Source organism: Mya arenaria, chromosome 14 (genome assembly GCF_026914265.1).
Source record: "Mya arenaria isolate MELC-2E11 chromosome 14, ASM2691426v1".
Lineage (NCBI taxonomy): Eukaryota > Metazoa > Mollusca > Bivalvia > Myida > Myidae > Mya > Mya arenaria.
Window position 1 is genome coordinate 47,631,267 of NC_069135.1, and position 17,011 is coordinate 47,648,277.

Below are 17,011 nucleotides of genomic sequence, written 5' to 3' on the forward strand. Positions count from 1 at the left end.
CTGGATTGTTTTCACTTTACGTTTTTTTTTTCATATATATCCAATATGGCTGCCGCTGTTTCTGCTACAGCGGGGCTGGCCATTTCTCGCCCACCGGCCAAATGTCAGGTCGAAAGTTGGCTGTTTTCTGGTCGTTTCTTGGCCAAATATGGGCTGCTCTGTTTAGACACCGGCCAGAAAACGACACGGCCAGTTTTCAGCCAGTTTATGGCCAAATCCATGGAAATTGCTGGGAGATGGCATTCTTGTTTAGGGTTTCATTGAGACATTAGCCACATTTTTTGTTTTCTATAATTATTTTAAAAACTTTGGATTTTTGGCGAAATGTTTGATAATTTAACAAAGATTTGAAATGAATAACATTTATGCTGCGGCTGTCATTCTATTTTCTACAAACTTGGAACATTTTGGCATTTATTCTTGTTAAGAAATACATAACTTAGATAGTATTTAACTTGAGAAATTTTGGACTTTCTGAAAGTATGGACACTACAAACATATTTGAAGAAGTTGTAATTTTTAAAATGATGCCCTCTAACAGCTGTGGCGCAACACTATTATACAACAGGCAGTACGGAGTACAAAAAAAGTGTGCACAACTTCAAAACATGCATTGTATAAAAAAATCAAAAAAAGAGAAAAAAATACGGAAAATCCATCTTATTTTTATTCTTTTTTCTTGACGCTCATTTTTCGACATCTTTTTCTTATTTTTATTCCCTCCTCCTGGTGCTTATTTTTGAAAAAAATCCCGTAAAACGAAAAATAAAAAAACTCTGGCCTTACACAGCCATAACCTTCTTTAAACATGGCAAGTTAAATGAGAAATTAAACAGGATGCATTATTTCAACATTTTACATCTAAATTGGGTTTGGTTCATTTTAACAGGCCCATGTATTCAAGGGTCAAGTATTTCTGAAAAATTCGAAAAACATATCAAGGTGAATGCAAATTAAGACATATATAAATATAATGATTAAAATAGTAAATTAGACATTAAAAAATAAAGACCAAATTTAAAAACAAACAGCCAGCAGCATAATTGTAAGCTTGGAGACCATATCCATCGATTACACCACAGAACACCATCATTTGGAACACCTCGGCCATTTTCTATCGAAAACAACCTTATTAATGAAATGTAGTATTTTAATGTGTATTTGTATATCCAAGTTTGAACTGATTGCCAGTTAAGTGTATTATTGAAACATAATTAAGATTCCCAAGAGTAAGGTCATTAAGTTCCACTGCTAAATTGTAATTACTACGCAATCTACTTGCAGAGTAGTTTAAGTTTAAATATTTCTGACACTGTAAACCGTCCATATACATCCCAAGTTGTTTTCGATAGAAAATGGCCGAAGAGTTCCGTACGAGTACACAGTTACTCTGAGAGAGATTTGATGTGAGTTCCGTACGAGTACATAGTTACTCAGAGATGAATTGATGTGAGTTCTGTACGAGTACACAGTTACTCTGAGAGAGATTGATGTGAGTTCTGTATGAGTACAGTTACTCTGAGAAAGATTGATGTGAGTTCCGTACGAGTACACAGTTACTCTGAGAAGGATTGATGTGAGTTCCGTACGAGTACACAGTTACTCTGAGAAGGATTGATGTGAGTTCCGTACGAGTACACAGTTACTCTGAGAAGGATTGATGTGAGTTCCGTACGAGTACATAGTTACTCAAGAGATGAATTGATGTGAGTTCCGTACGAGTACACAGTTACTCTGAGAAAGATTGATGTGAGTTCCATATGAGTACACAGTTGTTCCGTATGAGTACACAGTTACTCTGAGATGGATTGATGTGAGTTCTGTACACGTACACAGTTATTATGAGATGGATTGATGTGAGTTCGGTACGAGTACACAGTTACTCTGAGAAGGGTTGATGTGAGTTCTGTACGAGTTTACACAGTTACTCTGAGAAGGATTGATGTGAGTTCTTTATGACTACACAGTTACTCTGAGATGGATTGATGTGAGTACACTGTTACTCAGATAAGGATTGATGTGAGTTCCGTACGAGTACACAGTTACTCAGAGAAGGATTGTTGTGAGTTTGGTACGAGTACACAGTTACTCAGAGAAGGATTGATGTGAGTTCCATACGAGTACATAGTTACTCAGAGATGGATTGATGTGAGTTTGGTATGAGTACACAGTTACTCAGAGATTGATTGATGTGAGTTCTGTAGGAGTACATAGTTACTCAGAGAAGGATTGATGTGAGTTCCGTACGAGTACACAGTTACTCAGAGAAGGATTGATGTGAGTTTGGTACGAGTACACAGTTACTCTGAGATGGTTTGATAAGAGTTCCGTACGAGTACACAGTTACTCTGAGAGAGATTGATGTGAGTTCCGTATGAGTACACAGTTACTCTGAGAGGGATTTATGTGAGTTCCGTACGAGTACATTGTTACTCAGAGAAGGATTGATGTGAGTTCCGTACGAGTACACAGTTACTCTGAGAGGGATTTATGTGAGTTCCGTACGAGTACATAGTTACTCAGAGAAGGATTGATGTGAGTTCCGTACGAGTACACAGTTACTCTGAGAGAGATTGATGTGAGTTCCGTATGAGTACACAGTTACTCTGAGAGGGATTTATGTGAGTTCCGTACGAGTACACAGTTACTCTGAGAGGGATTTATGTGAGTTCCGTACGAGTATAAGTTACTCTGAGAGAGATTGATGTGAGTTCCGTACGAGTACACAGTTACTCTGAGAGGGATTTATGTGAGTTCCGTACGAGTACATAGTTACTCTGAGAGAGATTGATGTGAGTTCCGTACGAGTACATAGTTACTCTGAGAGGGATTTATGTGAGTTCCGTACGAGTACACAGTTACTCTGAGAGAGATTGATGTGAGTTCCGTACGAGTACACAGTTACTCTGAGAGGGATTGATGTGAGTTCCCTACGAGTACACAGTTACTCAGAGAAGAATTGATGTGAGTTCCGTACGAGTACACAGTTACTCTGAGAGGGATTGATGTGAGTTCTCTACGAGTACACAGTTACTCAGAGAAGGATTGATGTGAGTTCCGTACGAGTACACAGTTACTCTGAGAGGGATTGATGTGAGTTCCCTACGAGTACACAGTTACTCAGAGAAGGATTGATGTGAGTTCCGTACGAGTACACAGTTACTCAGAGACTGATTGATGTAAGATGTAAACACAATTCAAAATTTGTTGACATTGAAATTATAACATTTCTGATGTAGGCCAGTTTCTTGAAATGGAACAAGGAGATTTTTACTTCATTCTGGAGCAAACAAGACAAACAGGGCCAATAGTTTTTTTTATCAACAATGCTTAGTAAAATTGCTGGATCATTTTACTGAAATGGCTAAAACAAAACATTATAAACTCATGGGTGAAAGTTGGAAATTTTGCAAATTCTGAAAAATGAAGCTGGGGGCCAGAGGCCCCTGGAAGCTCACGGAATTAAGCATTTTAAAACACATTTCAAAGCCTTTCCTGACTTTTAATCAATCAAATCTATGTTGTACATTTTTGATATTTCTGGCAGCTTTTGTCATCTCCATTTGTTTTTCGCAGGCTGTTCAAGCTCTTTAGTACTATACCCTGAGGGTAGAAACTTCATTGTTCAATTTTGACAGCAGTATTTCGATTCATTTCTTTGTTTATTTTTGCCTCCAATTTGCGGTATGTTGTAAAAGTCCTAAAGGATACTGACCATAAATATTTGGCGAAAACCGGCTTTTTCTGCCATCCAAGTTTTTGTTGGCGCAGAAACTGCCAAGGTTTTCGGAGAACATCGGAATGACAATTCTTTTTTAACAAAAAGAAACGACAATAAGGAAAACTTTCACCCATGCAAACTTATAAACATGTACAAGAATCAAAGAAGGTAAATGTACAGAATTAACCTACCCAACAACAGATGTTTTATTAGAAAAAAAAACAACCTCATCTATGGTTAGAATTAACTGACAGCTTCCAACTTAGCAAAGACAATATGTTTCCTTCTATTAGATGGGATTTTATTTTGTGTGCCAAGGTAGTCTTGTTATGATATCTATGTCATAAAAATACCTCTGAGATCTCAATCAGTGTACTTGCCTTCAAGTAACTTGCCATATTCTCTATGTAGTTTATACTTATAGTTGTTCTTAATTTGATTAACTATGTTGTAGGATTTGTCATTTATTTAAGTATTGAAGTATTCCTTGCAGTTCTTCTGTGTATATAAAGATGTGGTGAGTTACTGGTTAGTAAAGTCCAAATTCACTCGGACCAAATTCTTCCATACACAGATAAACCCCATTTTTCAAATATTCAACTAATTAATTTTATCTTGAAGAATTTAAATGCAACACTGAAAACAAGAGGGCCAAGTTGGCCCTATATCACTCAATTGATTGGACAAAGGTTTCTAAAGTTTAAGTGATCAGACAACATTCTGGACGATGCCTGCCCATATCAAATATATTTGAAAGGCCACAATTTTAGGCACAATTTATTACTTTGAATAAGACATGAAGTTTGCAGTAAGGCCAGAGTTTTTATATCTTTAGATTTACGGGAGCGCCGTACCTAAATATTGCAAAACCCAAATAAAAATAAAATTCATTTTCGTAGTTTTATTTTTATTTTTTCCGACGAACGTTGCTCCAAAGTTAAGAAAAAAATAAAATTAGTGTTCTATAACCCATATCTCAGAACCAACTGGTGTACCAATTGTCATTCATTATCGGTCTTTTTACTGCACAAACCACGTAAACCAGTCGGAAATACGCGGGGAAACAGAACAGGTACCCGTTACCATAACAACGTCCTGTCAAAAGTGAAAGTACTTTTTGTCATACCCCTTATTTCTCACAATTTCTGCAGCTATATAGAAATGTTTTACTACAAAAACGTTCCGATGTTTATGTTTCATTATTTAAATCAAACCGTGGTGAACTTAGAGCGTGTTTATTGTGATTTTTTTGTAGATTCAGTATGTTGTTCGCGTTTCGTGGAATGATTGCGAAACTTCCGGTCAAAATATGGAGACAGAAATTCGTGGGTTGTATTGTCTATTAAAAGTCGTTGGCGCACGTCGTATATTAACAAGGATGAATTGGATTACAGCGCAAAAATGTATAGCTTCTGACAAACACAAACTGCAAAATGATATCATGTTCATCATAGTCAAAATGGATATTTTTGTCTGAATTTGACTCTGGGGAGCATTGAACACACTGCTTCATGATCACATTTTTGAAGAGAAAAACACAAGGTATCGTGATAATCGTAATTGTTAATTAGTTTAATAATGATTTAGAATTTAAATCGTTATAGAATACTGAAAATGATGTAATAATAACAAAGTATGTGTTTCCGATAAAACAGAAAAAAATCTGAACATAAGATATCTGGCAGGCAGTGCAAGAAGTCAAACTTATCCGTTGCTTATTGCCAACGGGCATAGCTGGAATAAGAAGGATATTTTTCAGGACTGATTCTAAAATCAGTTCTTAGACCTGCTTTTTTGAAACATATAACACTTGTAAAATTTATCTTAATGCTCCCGAATTTTCTCTGGTGAAGTACATAAATGTAGATTTTGACTGTCTGTGTATCCGTAAGCCCTGTCAAACTTTGAAGTGAAGAGGAATTTCCATCAGGGCTTCTACTTTTTTTGGTTATATTTTCTATATAAAAACCACATCACGGTAAATTGTCACGGTGCTATTTCGTTAATGACAGAAAAACACATTTGACCTCCTTATTATACCGTGTCTGAAACTGTGTTCAATGTTTGATTACTTCACAATGGAAATGATATGCTTATATTGTGGGCAAAAGGTTAGAATTGGCCATTTAAACTTCTTTATTACACTGACATGTCTCATAAAATCCATGGGTTGATAATATATGCACCTCATATGCATAGATGCATTCGAACAAATATATACAATTAATTTCAATGAGCGCTTGAACTCACAGTGTTGAGGTCAATATTTTCAGTCATTAAAAGGATCTTTTAATTATGCTTTTGAAACTTTAGGGTGATCTATCACCCTTTTTTCAGCCTATGAAATAGCTGACACAAGTAAGGTGTGTTTTGTCTTCATGATATAAGATGATTTAAAAAATAAAAAAAATCGGAGAAAAATCCGTTTTATTTTTATTTATTTCTCCTTTGGGACATTTTATGTATTTTATTTTTATTTTTATTTCCTCCTCCTTACCCAACTTTTTGAAAAATCTCCTGTAAATCTAAAGATAAAAAAACTCTGGCCTTAATGTCTTCAATGATTGTAAAACAATCAAATAATTATAAAAAAATTAAAAATACATTATTTCAAAATCATTTTCAAAGTTTTCCATATACACTGAAAGGTAGCCCCGCCCCTTGGCTGCCATGATTTTTTAACGAATCAACATGGGGTGAAAGAATTTGATACAGGGTCACCCTAAGAACATTTCTGTGAAATGATTTTGGAATTTGAAAGTTTTCTTTTCTTTTCGGTTGCCATTGGCAACCACAGTTCTGCATGGAAACACTTTTATTGAAAGAATCTTGAAGAGGTGAACACCCAAGGAACATTCCTGTGAAGTTTGGCTGAAATTGTCAAAGTGGTTTAAGAAAAGAAGTTGTTTGAAGGAAAATGTTGCAATGAACAAAAAACTTTGTGCTCAGGGGAGCTAATTACACCTCCAAAGCAATTGAATGTAGTATAAATTTGGCTGTTATGACAACGGTGGCATCGATGATTCATTAACATTACAGGTTTCTCAATAAGTTTGACCTTCTGATCCCAAATTCAATAGGGGTCATCATTTAGTCATGACCAACTGGCATACCAAGTATGAAGATCCTGGGTGCAAGTGTTGTCAAGTTATTTAGCGGCAACTTTTTTTTTCACTTTAAGGTCACCTTTCACCTATCAATCTCAAAATCAATAGTGGTCATCATGACCAACTGGCATATGAAGTATGAAGTTCCTGGGTGAAAGTGTTCTTTATTAATTGAGCTTTCTTAAGTAATTGAACGGAAACAAAGTGTGACGTATGGATGGATAGAATCACTTGACAGACAGACTGACGGACAGGGTAAAAACAATATGCCTCTCCCATTCATTGGGGGGAGACAAAAAAAGTATTTGAAACTCATACAATCTAAAAATGCTGTTTTATCCCTTATAAGTGTCAATGGCCTCACAATTATGTCAGAAAAACACCCCACTAAGAATAGCTTAACAGCAATTATAAAGCATTATATTGCTTGTGTGCAATGAATTTGTCATTTCGTAGTAACAGACTTGTAACAGACAATTACCCCATGATGCCTGCTAGATGCTTATCAGTTGATTCTGCTAAACTGTTTACGTCAGAATATTGTTATTATTTCCACTGAGTCGTTTATATGTCTACCACAGCAAGAAATCACTAGCAAAGAACAGATTTTAATCTCATGTAATATTTTATCATTCTTACTGCTCCTCCAGAAACCATAACATGAATTGTTCTGTCTTTACAACAGCTTGTAATGTCAAGGATTACTTCTTACTTGAAGGAAAAATGGGCAATATACACAAATTACTATTTACCTCTCTTCAAATTTAGTCACCAGGTATAAAGCACTGAGCAAGAAGTGGGTAAAAATCACTTTTTGCTGTAAATTCCTCTCAAAATTGGAATAATAGAAAAAAAAATTATATTAAGATTTAAGACAAAAATTACCTTATATCAGGCTTCTTTTTTTAAAGAAATGTGTTACGAGAGATGTCATCGCGGGAATATATTTTATGGTAGCCAAGGCATTGGTTTGCATAACACCGCGTTCATCTGCTGCTACCGGGTACAACATCCAGTTTTATGACTCCGCGGCGTAACTCCACGTCTGATGAGATAAGCAAGGAACTTTTTATTCTTGTTCAGAACTTATTCTTTTTTTATCCTTATTTACATTGTTAGTCGCATTAAGTTCTGACCAGCAATTTATACAGCAGACATTTTACACTATTCTGAACCATGACCACTGACGTCATGTGCGTTCTGCAATTCACTCACTGTTATGTAGTGTAATATTATATGATATTCATTATTTGTGGTTAACAATAGCTAGTGGTGTTTTGGGGAATTTTCCATAGAAAACAATGCAAGAAGATCTTCAACCATGCGCTACGAACTATCAATTTGTGATTTTCAGAAAATCGTAAAATAGTAACATAGCCCGTTTCGGGTGTAATTTATTTCCCAGTTTCTATGCTATATCATTGTCAAGTATAAGTACATTGGGTTAGGGTATCGCAAAGAAATAGCGCAAAGAAATAGCCGCCAGACAAATGAAAATGTGGGTAGTGTGATATGCTTATATCGCAGGAGTGGGTAGTGCGACATGCTTATATCGCAGGAGTGGTTAAGTGCGATATGCTTATATCACAGGAGTGGGTAGTGCGACATGCTTATATTGCAGGAGTGGTTAAGTGCGATATGCTTATATCGCAGGAGTGGGTAGTGCAATATGCTTATATTGCAGGAGTGGGTAGTGCAATATGCTTATATCGCAGGAGTGGGTAGTGCGATATGCTTATATCGCAGGGTATTTCACGAAAAACAGATTAAACAAATAATGTCCTGGTAAGGAGAAATTGCAGCAAAAAAAGCATGTGGTGAATCGTGTAAAAGTTAGAGGCATTTAATCATTCTAAGAATCATGTAATGTGATGATTTTTTGTATTTTACACTACAATACATTGTACTTGATCGCTTTGGATTAAATTTGTTTCATGTTTTCAAAGACATATAAACTTGGATTAGAAACTTCCTTCTATTATTTATATTTAGATTATTTTGATCGCTAGTGAGCAGTGACATTTTACCCACCATAATCATTTATCTGTCACAATTTCCCCATACTTGCTAGCACATGCTAAGGATCGGAGTTTTTATATCTTTAGATTTACGGGAGCGCCGTACCTAAATATTGCAAAACCCAAATAAAAATAAAATTCATTTTCGTAGTTTTATTTTTATTTTTTCCGACGAACGTTGCTCCAATGTTAAGAAGAAAATAAAATTAGTGTTCTATAACCCATATCCCAGAACCAACTGGTGTACCAATTGTCATTAATTATAGGTCTTTTTACTGCACAAACCACGTAAACCAGTCGGAAATATGCGGGGAAACAGAACAGGTACCCGTTAACATAACAACGTCCTGTCAAAAGTGAAAGTAGTTTTTGTCATACCCCTTATTTCTCGCAATTTCTGCAGCTATATAGAAATGTTTTACTACAAAAACGTTCCGATGTTTATTTTTCATTATTTATATCAAACCGTGGAGAACTTTAAGCGTGTTTATTGTGAATTTTTTTATAGATTCAGTATGTTGTTCGCGTTTCGTGGAATGATTGCGAAACTTCCGGTCAAAATAAGGAGACAGAAATTCTTGGGTTGTTTTGTCTATTAAAAGTCGTTGGCGCACGTCGTATATTAACAAGGATGAATTGGATTACAGTGCAAAAATGTATAGCTTCTGACAAACACAAACTGCAAAATGATATCGTGTTCATCATAGTCAAAATGGATATTTTTTTCTGAATTTGACTCTGGGGAGCATTGAACACACTACTTCACGATCACATATTTGAAGAGAAAAACACAAGGTATCGTGATATTCATAGTTGTTAATTAGTTTAATAATGAATTAGAATTTAAATCGTTAAAGAATACTGAAAATGATGTAATAATAACATAGTGTGTGTTTCCGATAAAACAGAAAAAAATCTGAACATAAGATATCTGGCAGTCAGTGCAAGAAGTCAAACTTATCCGTTGCTTATTGCCAACGGGCATAGCTGGAATTAGGATATTTATCAGGACTGCTTCTAAAATCAGTTCTTAGACCTGGTTTTTTGAAACATATAACACTTGTCAAATTTATCATAATGCTCCCGAATTTTCTTTGGTGAAGTACATAAATGTAGATTTTGACTGTCTGTGTATCCGTAAGCCCTGTGAAACTTTGAAGTGAAGAGGAATTTCCATCAGGGCGTCAACTTTTTTTGGTTATTTTTTCTATATCAAAACCACATCACGGTAAATTGTCATGGTACTATTTCGTTAAAAACACATTTGACCTCCTTATTATACCGTGTCTGAAACTTTGTTCAATGTTTGATTACTTCACAATGGAAAGGTTATGCTTATACTGTGGGCAAAAGGTTAGAAATGGCCATTTAAACTTCTTTATTACACTGACATGTTTCATAAAATCCATGGGTTGATAATATAAGCACCTCATATGCATAGATGCATTCGAACAAATGTATACAATTAATTTTAATGAGCGCTTGAACTCAACAGTGTTGAGGTCAATATTTTCAGTCATTAAAAGGATCTTATAATTATGCTTTTGAAACTTTATGGTGATCTATCACCCTTTTTTCAGCCTATGAAATAGCTGACACAAGTATGGTGTGTTTTGTCTTCATGATATAAGAAGATTTAAAAAATAAAAAAAATCGGAGAAAAATCCGTTTTATTTTTATTTATTTCTCCTTCGGGACATTTTATGCATTTTATTTTTATTTTTATTTCCTCCTCCTTACCCAACTTTTTGAAAAATCTCCCGTAAATCTAAAGATAAAAAAACTCTGGCCTAGGTAAATTATTTCTCCTGATCGTTGCACAGATTTGGCTGTGGCTAAATAATGGAGTTCTTTATTATTCAATGAGTTTCTTAGTTTTTAATTTATACCAATTTATATAAAAAAAATCCTAATTACACGAGAACTTATCAGCTGTGCTGACTGAAATTAACGTAGATGCCCGATTATCTTCAATGTAAGAAATGGCAGAATTTCCCGAAACTTGCTTAGCACCAGCTTAGAATTGTGGGTAAATTATTTCTACTTAACGTTTCACCAATATCGGACAGTTTCCAATCCGTGTTTCATATGTCTCTGAGGTTTTAATCTACTTAAGCTGTTAAATTTGGAAACTTTGGACCTAAGCACCCCATTCTCTGCTTGACCAGGGGCAGTCTTGCATGTGTAAATATATTTAAGTATTTACCATAATGTTTTTGCTAATAGCACAGTCTGATAAAAAAAACTTCAATTTTGTGATTTTCAAATTCTAACGATAACTCCCAATATCAACAATAAAATAGCAATTAATGTAATAATACTAAAGGTTTTCCATAGATTTTTTTTCTCAACTCAGCCAATCAAATCTTCTTTGTAACTACAATTTGTATGTTATAATTTCATGTTAACGGTTTTACATGCCCGACATTCCGTCTAGTGATTGGTTCTCAGCTAAATCATGGGGCACCACTACAACTTGGAAATAAATGAGCTAATAGATAGCTATTTTATCAACAGTTTATTTTCTACATACCATTATTTTCCTGAAAGCATTTCTGTTACATCTGTTAGACTTTCTGTGTAATGTTTGTGTATTCTTAAAGGGACTGTGTCACAGATTGGAACCAAAGTTTGAACCGCTTCGCCAAAATTGTAGTACAGCGTCTTACTCACTGCGCTACAAAGGCTTATTCCAATCGAGTGACATAATTAAGCTATAGACCTACCTCGGTAATATCACATGATAACACCGACAATCCAATCACGCATAAGGAATGAATTCTACCTGGAAGACATACCCAGTAATCTTTTTTAATGGAAAAATACAAAATAACTGCTAAACTTAAATAAATTGTAAACTATGTGGTACTTCAGTTAGTAAGTTTCAATGCATTGTACACATCGATGCCAAGTTTATGTCAGTGTTCGACAATTTTCTTTTTTTTCCGCTATTTTATCATACGTGAGACAGCCCCTTTAATATTACAATTGATTAAATTGATTGCCATTTAGCCTGTATATACGCAAAGCCTAATCGTAAGAAAAAAACAATTTTATTTTGGACATGGAAAAAAGTAACAGAGTAAACAATATCCAAAATATTTGCATTATATAGTCAGCTAACTTTGTCTCCAGTGAAGTACCATGTGTTTTGACTGATAAAAAGCATTTGCCTATTAGAAGATATCTCAGTGTGTGTATACCACGTGATTAATTGCATCGTAAATGCTACATCGGAAGGCAATATTTTGCTTCAAATGAAGACTTTAAACAAAGATTACTTCACTATTTCTTCACCATTTTAAATGAAGCAAAGTGCAGTCCATGTTGCTTATGGAGCCCTGCCTTCAGTCTTTTACCAGAGTTTGATTGAGGGTTTAGTTTCTTAAATCACTTTGACAAACCTTTTCACAATACGGCCATCTGACGGAGCACTGTCAAAACATTATTTTGGAAACAGGTTTGTTGTGTTTGATGAAACTAGTTTCCTTATCAATCTTAGGTAATAAAATGAAGGCCCGGCTCTAAAAGCTGCATAGACTGTCCTTTGTTTTATTTAAAATGGTGTAGTAAAAGAAGAGTTATCTTAGATTTAAGGCTTTCATTTTAAGCACACTGTATCTGCCAATTAGATGATATCAAGTGTTCATCATAGTGAAACAAAGCAGATGGTCACGTTAAACTGATGGTTGTGATTTTGTCACTTTTATTGGGGTGTGAATGACAAACCAGGTTTGTGTATTATAATAATTACTGACTTAACCGTTTTCGATCGAAAATAGAAAAAAACAAACAAATTTCAGACCAATTTCTGTTCCTGACATCAGTCCAGCATGAAATCGTTCCAGACTGGAAAATTGCTGGTTTTTAGAAGCCCTGATTATCACTATACATTACTATTCTAACTTTAAGATTATAATCATTATACTCTACTCTTCTAACTTTAAGATTATTATCACTATACATTACTCTTCTAACTTTAAGATTATTATCACTTAATACATTACTCTTCTAACTTTAAGATTATAATCACTATACATTACTCTTCTAACTTTAAGATTATTATAACTTTACTCTTCCAACTTTAAGATTATTATCACTATACATTACTCTTCTAACTTTAAGATTATAATCACTATACATTACTCTTCCTACTTGAAGATTATTATCACTATACATTACTCTTCCAACTTTAAGATTATTATCACCATACATTACTCTTCTAACTTTAAGATTATAATCACTATACATTACTCTTCTAACTTTTAGATTATTATCACTATACATTACTCTTTTAACTTTAAGATTATTATCACTATACATTACTCTTCTAACTTTAAGATTATAATCACTTTACATTACTCTTCTAACTTTTAGATTATTATCATCATACATTACTCTTCTAACTTTGAGATTATTATCATCATACATTACTCTATTAACTTTTAGATTATTATCATCATACATTACTCTTCTAACTTTTAGATTATTATTACTATACATTACTCTTTTAACCTTAAGATTATTATCACTATACATTACTCTTCTAACTTTAAGATTATTATCACTATACATTACTCTTTTAACTTTAAGATTATTATCACTATACATTACTCTTTTAACTTTTAGATTATTATCACTATACATTACTCTTCTAACTTTAAGATTATAATCACTATACATTACTCTTTTAACTTTTAGATTATTATCACTATACATTACTCTTTTAACTTTAAGATTATTATCACTATACATTACTCTTCTAACTTTAAGATTATAGTCACTATACATTACTCTTCTAACTTTTACATTATTATCATCATACATTACTCTTCTAACTTTAAGATTATAATCACTATACATTTAACTCTTTTAACTTTTAGATTATTATCACTATACATTACTCTTCTAACTTTAAGATTATAATCACTATACATTACTCTTCTAACTTTAAGATTATAATCACTATACACTACTCTTCTAACTTTAAGATTATTATCACTATACATTACTCTTTTAACTTTTACATTATTATCATCATACATTACTCTTCTAACTTTTAGATTATTATCATCATACATTACTCTTCTAACTTTAAGATTATTATCACTATACATTACTCTTCTAACTTTAAGATTATTATCACCATACATTACTCTTCTAACTTTAAGATTATTATCACTATACATTATTATTCTAACTTTTAGATTATTATCATCATACATTACTCTTCTAACTTTTAGATTATTATCATCAAACATTACTCTTCTAACTTTTAGATTATTATCACTATACATTACTCTTTTAACTTTAAGATTATTATCACTATACATTACTCTTCTAACTTTAAGATTATAATCACTATACACTACTCTTCTAACTTTTAGATTATTATCATCATACATTACTCTTCTAACTTTTTAGATTATTATCATCATACATTACTCTTCTAACTTTTAGATTATTATCATCATACATTACTCTTCTAACTTTTAGATTATTATCATCATACATTACTCTTCTAACTTTTAGATTATTATCACTATACATTACTCTTTTAACTTTAAGATTATTATCACTATACATTACTCTTCTAACTTTAAGATTATTATCACTATACATTACTCTTCTAACTTTTAGATTATTATCATCATACATTACTCTTCTAACTTTTAGATTATTATCATCATACATTACTCTTCTAACTTTTAGATTATTATCACTATACATTACTCTTTTAACTTTAAGATTATTATCACTATACATTACTCTTCTAACTTTAAGATTATAATCACTATACATTACTCTTCTAACTTTTAGATTATTATCACTATACATTACTCTTCTAACTTTTAGATTATTATCATCATACATTACTCTTCTAACTTTTAGATTATTATCATAATACATTACTCTTCTAACTTTAAGATTATTATCACTATACATTACTCTTCTAACTTTTAGATTATTATCACTATACATTACTCTTCTAACTTTTAGATTATTATCATCATATAATACTCTTCTAACTTTTAGATTATTATCACCATACATTACTCTTCCAACTTTTAGATTATTATCACCATACATTACTCTTCTAACTTTTAGATTATTATCACTATACATTACTCTTTTAACTTTAAGATTATTATCACTATACATTACTCTTCTAACTTTAAGATTATAATCACTATACATTACTCTTCTAACTTTTAGATTATTATCATCATACATTACTCTTCTAACTTTAAGATTATTATCACTATACATTACTCTTCTAACTTTAAGATTATTATCACTATACATTACTCTTCTTACTTTTAGATTATTATCACTATACATTACTCTTCTAACTTTTAGATTATTATCATCATACAATACTCTTCTAACTTTTAGATTATTATCACCATACATTACTCTTCTAACTTTTAGATTATTATCACCATACATTACTCTTCTAACTTTAAGATTATTATCACTATACATTACTCTTTTAACTTTAAGATTATTATCACTATACATTACTCTTCTAACTTTAAGATTATAGTCACTATACATTACTCTTCTAACTTTTACATTATTATCATCATACATTACTCTTCTAACTTTAAGATTATAATCACTATACATTTAACTCTTTTAACTTTTAGATTATTATCACTATACATTACTCTTCTAACTTTAAGATTATAATCACTATACATTACTCTTCTAACTTTAAGATTATAATCACTATACACTACTCTTCTAACTTTAAGATTATTATCACTATACATTACTCTTTTAACTTTTACATTATTATCATCATACATTACTCTTCTAACTTTTAGATTATTATCATCATACATTACTCTTCTAACTTTAAGATTATTATCACTATACATTACTCTTCTAACTTTAAGATTATTATCACCATACATTACTCTTCTAACTTTAAGATTATTATCACTATACATTATTATTCTAACTTTTAGATTATTATCATCATACATTACTCTTCTAACTTTTAGATTATTATCATCAAACATTACTCTTCTAACTTTTAGATTATTATCACTATACATTACTCTTTTAACTTTAAGATTATTATCACTATACATTACTCTTCTAACTTTAAGATTATAATCACTATACACTACTCTTCTAACTTTTAGATTATTATCATCATACATTACTCTTCTAACTTTTTAGATTATTATCATCATACATTACTCTTCTAACTTTTAGATTATTATCATCATACATTACTCTTCTAACTTTTAGATTATTATCATCATACATTACTCTTCTAACTTTTAGATTATTATCACTATACATTACTCTTTTAACTTTAAGATTATTATCACTATACATTACTCTTCTAACTTTAAGATTATAATCACTATACATTACTCTTCTAACTTTTAGATTATTATCATCATACATTACTCTTCTAACTTTTAGATTATTATCATCATACATTACTCTTCTAACTTTTAGATTATTATCACTATACATTACTCTTTTAACTTTAAGATTATTATCACTATACATTACTCTTCTAACTTTAAGATTATAATCACTATACATTACTCTTCTAACTTTTAGATTATAATCACTATACATTACTCTTCTAACTTTTAGATTATTATCATCATACATTACTCTTCTAACTTTTAGATTATTATCATAATACATTACTCTTCTAACTTTAAGATTATTATCACTATACATTACTCTTCTAACTTTTAGATTATTATCATCATACATTACTCTTCTAACTTTTAGATTATTATCATCATATAATACTCTTCTAACTTTTAGATTATTATCACCATACATTACTCTTCCAACTTTTAGATTATTATCACCATACATTACTCTTCTAACTTTTAGATTATTATCACTATACATTACTCTTTTAACTTTAAGATTATTATCACTATACATTACTCTTCTAACTTTAAGATTATAATCACTATACATTACTCTTCTAACTTTTAGATTATTATCATCATACATTACTCTTCTAACTTTAAGATTATTATCACTATACATTACTCTTCTAACTTTAAGATTATTATCACTATACATTACTCTTCTTACTTTTAGATTATTATCACTATACATTACTCTTCTAACTTTTAGATTATTATCATCATACAATACTCTTCTAACTTTTAGAT

The 17,011-nt window shown here is 31.7% G+C and overlaps 1 protein-coding gene across 1 annotated transcript in view; it reads right to left on the bottom strand.

Annotated features, from left to right (window-relative positions):
* Window positions 1–17,011, bottom strand: part of LOC128217250 (mRNA-decapping enzyme 1B-like) — a 124,100-nt gene that overhangs the window by 71,063 nt on the left and 36,026 nt on the right. The gene's annotated exons all lie outside the window — the stretch shown is intronic.